Consider the following 6000-nt stretch of genomic DNA (forward strand, 5'->3'; position numbering starts at 1 on the left):
CGGGTGGAAAGGATCACCAGTTGCTTCTTGAATTCTGACTCCAGTGGACAAAATTGACACTTATGTCCTGTGGGTCAGATGTGTGTGGGGGGGCAGGGAGTATGCTCCCCACACCAATCCTCCAGCCTGATTCTTTCCATATAAGAAGGTACGGCTGTTGAAATAGAAGACAGAACTTTTAAACAGATCTACCTAACATTAACCATCTTAAAAGGAAATGAACCCTGACTGTCCTTTGGAAAGACAGATACTGAAGCTGGAGCTTACATACTTTGGCCACCTGATGAGAAGAGAGGACTCACTGGAGGGGACGGGGGACGGACCCTTGATGGTGGGAAAGGTTGAAGGCAAAAGGAGAAGGGATAGTTAGATAGGGTCATCAATACAATGAACATGAATTTGCACAAAATCTTCCAGAGAGCGAAGGAGAAGGGAGGGGGTCTGTCATGCTGTGATCCATGGCGTTATGAAGAGTTGGACATGACTTAGCGATTGAGCAACACGAACTAACCCTACCTTCATAGTCCCCATCTTTAAAAATATGGCTTTCAGTGTTCCCAAATATTATTGCCTCAAACTTTCTTGGATGTGCTTAGGAGTCCAATGTGGCCAGTGTAGGCGTGGTCCATGTCTATGAAGTAAGACCCAAATTAGATGTCTATGGAGATTCTCAGTCATCCAGGTCATAGTTGTCCCCAAAGTGCTTTTTTCAAGAGGCAACAGGACTTTCTGGTGTCTAGTTCAGATTAGAAGGGTGGGGTGGGGGGTGTTTGGGCACTGGCGAGGGCTGCGGATATCTTCGTTCTTAATTGTTCTGATTCTGGTTCTGCCAGTCTATTGCTCCTGATGGCTGACTCTGTGGTGTGAGGAGATCTACAAGCGGTCGTCTAATTGCTTCTTGAAAAAAAAAGCACCTTTGGGACTCAAGTTAGATGCACTTTGAAGATCCTCCTAGTAAGGGAGAAAATCTCACTGCTCTGTCCTGTCTTCAACCTCAAACAGCCTTCAAGAGGAGTCCAAAGGGGGAAAAAAAAGGTCCATTGCAGTAGTCCTCCACTTAAATTCCAAGAGCAGAACAAAACCACAACTGGTCTGCAGTTGGCCCCAAGTTGCTTTCCGTTGATTCCATGAACCATGAGTAAGCAGTGAGAGACTCCAGGATTCTTATTAGGTAGGAAACCTGGGGAAACTGAAGTCCAAATCACCTGGAGGACATCAGTTTGAGGATAGTGCAGGTTAAGGAGACTTCTTGTTCTTCTAATGGTGGTAAAATCAGAGGTAGGCATTCAGCAGGTTCTGACCAGTTCTGGAGAACCGGTAGCGGAAATTTTGAATAGTTTGGAGAACCAGCAAATCCCACCTCTGACTGGCCCGACCCCCATCTCTTCTCCACCTCCCATTGAGTCCCAGCTGATTGGCTGGGTCTTCTTTGGTTGCCCTGCACAGGAGAACGGAGCTGGAAAGCAGGTTAGTGGGGTGGGGAGGGAATGGGGATTTTGCAGTATCCTTCCCCTGCCACGCCCACCAAGAACCAGTAGTAAAAAAATTTTTGAATCCCGCTACTGGATAGAATGTTCTACTTGGTTCTTGGGTTCTGGAGTTCAGTGGGAGAAATGATCCAAGATGTGGAGGGTTTTGAGAGCGAAGAGATGTTAAGGTGAAACCAATCACATGAGATTGGCAAATACTATGGAAGCAAACTGAACACTGTCACACCTTCTTCGAGCTAGATTAGCCCTGATGATGTTACCTAATTAGGGTAACGAAACATCTGCAAGAAAACCAGCAGGCTCAGAGAGCACCAAGGACCCCTCATGTCAACCCTGAGCTATAAATATTCCCTTTTATTGGAGCCTTCTTCATTTGGATTTTCTCAGAACTATCAAAAATCAAGCCCCCCCCAAAAAGCATTGCCCCTTAAGTCAGGTTGTATCTATTCCATTTTTTTTAAAAAAAAATCTTAACATGTTTGTGGGTCTTCTCAATATTTACCACTCCTGATAGTTTTACTCATTTACATATACTTGGTTCTTTTTTTTATAGCTTCCCTTTCCATTCAGAAATCTCTATAGATTTTACCGTTAACAAAACAGAACATCGATTATAGGGTAGTAACACCAAGGCATCTAATGTTACCCTGCCATTCTGTAAATATCCAAGAGTATGATAACTTGTCAAAAAGCAGCCTTTCCTTTAGCAACTAAATGACAGAAGACAGATGGTTGACATGGAACTGGTATTTTAAACTCATTATGGATATAGAGCGCTTGGGAATTAGCCTCTGATTTAAGCCATTTGTACTTGAAATATTGGGTCCGGCTAACCTGAGATGGCTTCTCAATGCCAGGGAGTGGGGTGGCATCAGGGTTCTCAGGGGTTTAGGGGAGCCCCTAGCTAAGACTCTGTGCAGTTTGGAGCAACCCCCAAATCCCACTCCTGGCTGGCCCTGCCCACCCCACCCCTTCCCTCCCAGAAGTGACCCATTTTGGATGCAGGTCAGTGGTGGGATTCAAAAAAACTTTTACTACCGGTTCTGTGGGCGTGGCTTGGTGGGCGTGGCTTGGTGGGCATGGCAGGGGAAGGATACTGTAAAATCCCCCTTCCCTCCCCACCCCACTAACCTGCTTTCCAGCTCCGTTCTCCTGTGCAGGGCAACCAAAAAAGACCCAGCCGATCAGCTGGGACTCAATGGGAGGCAGAGAAGAGTTGGGGACGGAATCAGTCAGAGGTGGTATTCCAAACTGCTCAAAATTTCCGCTACTGGTTCTCCAGAACTGGTCAGAACCTGCTGAAGACCACCTCTGATGCAGGTAAATGCATGGAGGCTTGGAAGGGATGAAAAATGGGCCTCCTGGAAGTTCAGAAAGGCCTGTTTCTGGCTTCCAGAGAGCCTCCGGAGCCCAGGGAGGCCGTCTTTGCCCTCCCAGAGGCTCAAGGAAAGCCTCCGGAGCCCGGGGAGAGCAAAAATGCCCCCTCCCAACCATGGTGCAGGAGGCCAACTAGGCCACGCCCACCATGGCCATGCCCAGCCAGCAACTGGGCAGAGAACCAGTTGCTGAAATTTTTGAAGTCCACCCCCGGGTGGCCTTGTCAGATTCGTGAAGTTTCTCCTCTCAGACAGAGCAAAGGCTTCGGGCTCAGAAGGGGAAATCTGTTGATAAAAGCCAGGTTTCTGCAAGCATTGTGGCTCTGTTCTTTGCAGAAAGAGAGAAGGATGCACGCTGAGAAAGGCCGCAGGCCACATGTCAAGCAACTACTCTCGCTTAGCAACCGAAATGTTGGCTCCATTGGGGCCTTAAGTCCCTCGACTACCTGTAGTGGAAAGGAATGACGTTTCTTTCCCTACGAGGACAGCTATCCTGTGAAATGCCCTCCCTCAGCCCCACACTCCTAATTTACAGCCTTAGAAATAAAATTATGCAGTCTCAAAGAGTTGACAATGGCGTGATGACACCATCACCATCTTAAAAAAAAAAAATTAAGCAAATCTTTATGTTGCCCTTTCAAACTATAATTCTCTCCTGGTTTCAACGGGTAATTTTGATTTCCTAACATGGATTTCCCACTGTTGCTGTGGGATTTTTTTTTCATACATACAAAGCAGATGCCAATGTTTTAAATCAACATGTTAAGAGACAGAAATCTGGGAAAAAGCAGAATAAAGTAAGAACGGTGCTTGCGCTCTGGGATCGAGCGGGTGGATTTTCAGGCTTTTGAAAACTGGTTTCAGAAGTGGGATTCCTTTGAGGAATTGTCTTGATATCCACAGGGAGAGTTGAAATAATCAAAGAGGGGTTTGAAACCACACATTTGAAGCCCTGCCCCCGTTTCATGTGTTAACAGATTGACATTTTAATTTATATGAGGCGATCCCTTGTATATGAAAAGCTGTCAGTTTTGAAGTGATGGTTGGGAGGTTTGTGCTCAGGTGTGAGTTTGTGCGTTCTTGCCTTATTCTCCAGAGATAGGTCTATCTTTCAGATAAACTTGAAACATCTTGTACGATTCTTTTCGAAGGTAGGCATATACCTAGTTATGTTTTAATCTTCAGGAGTGGGCCCGGCATTTGATGTATAACACAAATCACACATAATTTTTTGTGGGATAGCTCCCATTCTTCTTCCTTTTACTCTCTTCTATCACAGCTGTAGCTTTCAGATAAGAAAAACCAAAAAGAAGCTACGTATGGAAACTACCCTTCTGATTTTCTTTGCATTCTACTGTATAATTTTTTTTCTTTAAAAAAATATTATGTCATACCCACTCTATCATTGCAGGATGTTTTGTATGCCATGAAATAAGGATTATGTTATGTCTTCCATAAAAATAAGAAGAACTCTGATCCCTTTGAACTTTTTTGTATGCCATGAAAGGATTATGTTACGTCTTCCATAAAAATAAGAAGAACTCTGATCCTTTTGAACTTCACCTTTGGAAAAGATTCCTAAGAATACCACGGTTAGTCACGAAAACAAATCAAGGAGTTGCCATACCGCTCAGTCAAGACTTCTCCCTGGAGAATGGGTGACCAGGGTAAAATTAATATGTCTTGTCACCTTATGCCAAAAGCTAGCTCTCTGGAGAAGTTTGCAATGGTGGGAAGGTGGAAGAAAAGAGACAGAGGGGAGGACCAACCACAAGATGGATGGGTTCAATTACAGTGGTGATGAGGACGCCTTTGGAAGACATGAAGGATGTGATGGTTAAGAGATGACACCGATTTGATGGCATATAATCTATCAATCAAAATAAGTTCTACAACACAGAGAGTAGATTAATAAGCTCCCTGATGAGTGATTGAATCTTCTAGAGGATAAGAAATTCTTAGGCAAGTTTTGGCCCCAGCGTTCATTGGAACCAAGATCAAATGTTCTTAGCCTAGATGATGTACAGAATTTACAATCATCTTTAACTTCTGGGCTTGGCAACTGTAAGCCTTGCTGATTATCCAGTGTAATGGGATAATGTCCAGAATACAACAGTTAACTGTGGACAGAGATTAAAAGAAAAGTCAATGTGGTAACTACAACTGCATAAGCAAAGACTTACATGTGTCCTGCAATAACTCTTTGTATGACCCTATTCAGGGCAGCATCGGGGAGACTGGATGCTGCTGAGCATTTACTGGCCAGATGCCCTTCCGGACACCTATGCGGAGTTCACAGCAGATTTTTTTTTTCTTTGCGTCCTGGGAGAGAAACACCTGCCGCTACCTAGGATTGAACTCTCAACCTTTTGAGTGGGGGATGAGTGTTTTCACCACGAGGCCCCCATGCTGCTCTAAAGATGTCCTGCAATGCACATGCAAAAAGGAGGGAGAAGGTTTCAATCACACCTTATGGCTCTCATGTTGATTTTTTTTTTAAAAAACCCCTCTTTTGGGGATGTGTAGGAAAACCACTTTTTCCTTTATTAAGATTGTTAGCATAAACCTTTGTTGCAGTCACCCAACCTATTTAGGTTTACCGGCCACAATGAATGACTGGCTTATTGGGTTAGGTCTTCGTGGGATGCTGAGTCTTTCCTTCTGTCTACATAGATGCATTTATTCATTTTTCAACATTTCTCTCCCCTCTCCCTCAAAAGGTCTCCCAGGGCAGCTTATAAATATCTGTATAAGACACTCCTTGACCTTAGCTTTATAATCTAAAAAACATGATGCGTAGGGAAAACAGATGAAGAGAAAGGGAAAAAAAAAAAAACCACAAGCTTTTCTCTCATGCTCAGCTTGGATAGAAACAATTTGGGAAGATAGCTGCCCTCTGTTCATTAGGGCACTCTGAAGGGCACAGAAGCCCCAGTAATTAATTAATGGATTGATTAAGAAAAGGTCAAAGGCAATTGATCTCTATGTAGAGAAGATGAATGAGTTCTTTGTTTCTTCTCTCTCTCTCATAGCTGCTATTTATTTATTAGTTGACTTTCTATCCTACCAGACAAGGCCCCCACCTTCTGTTTTCCCCCTACCCAAAACCCCTACTGTCAACATCACGTTCCTCA

Source organism: Pseudonaja textilis, chromosome 13 (genome assembly GCF_049901715.1).
Source record: "Pseudonaja textilis isolate UNSWEBS1 chromosome 13, rPseTex1.2, whole genome shotgun sequence".
In the NCBI taxonomy this organism is placed as follows: domain Eukaryota; kingdom Metazoa; phylum Chordata; class Lepidosauria; order Squamata; family Elapidae; genus Pseudonaja; species Pseudonaja textilis.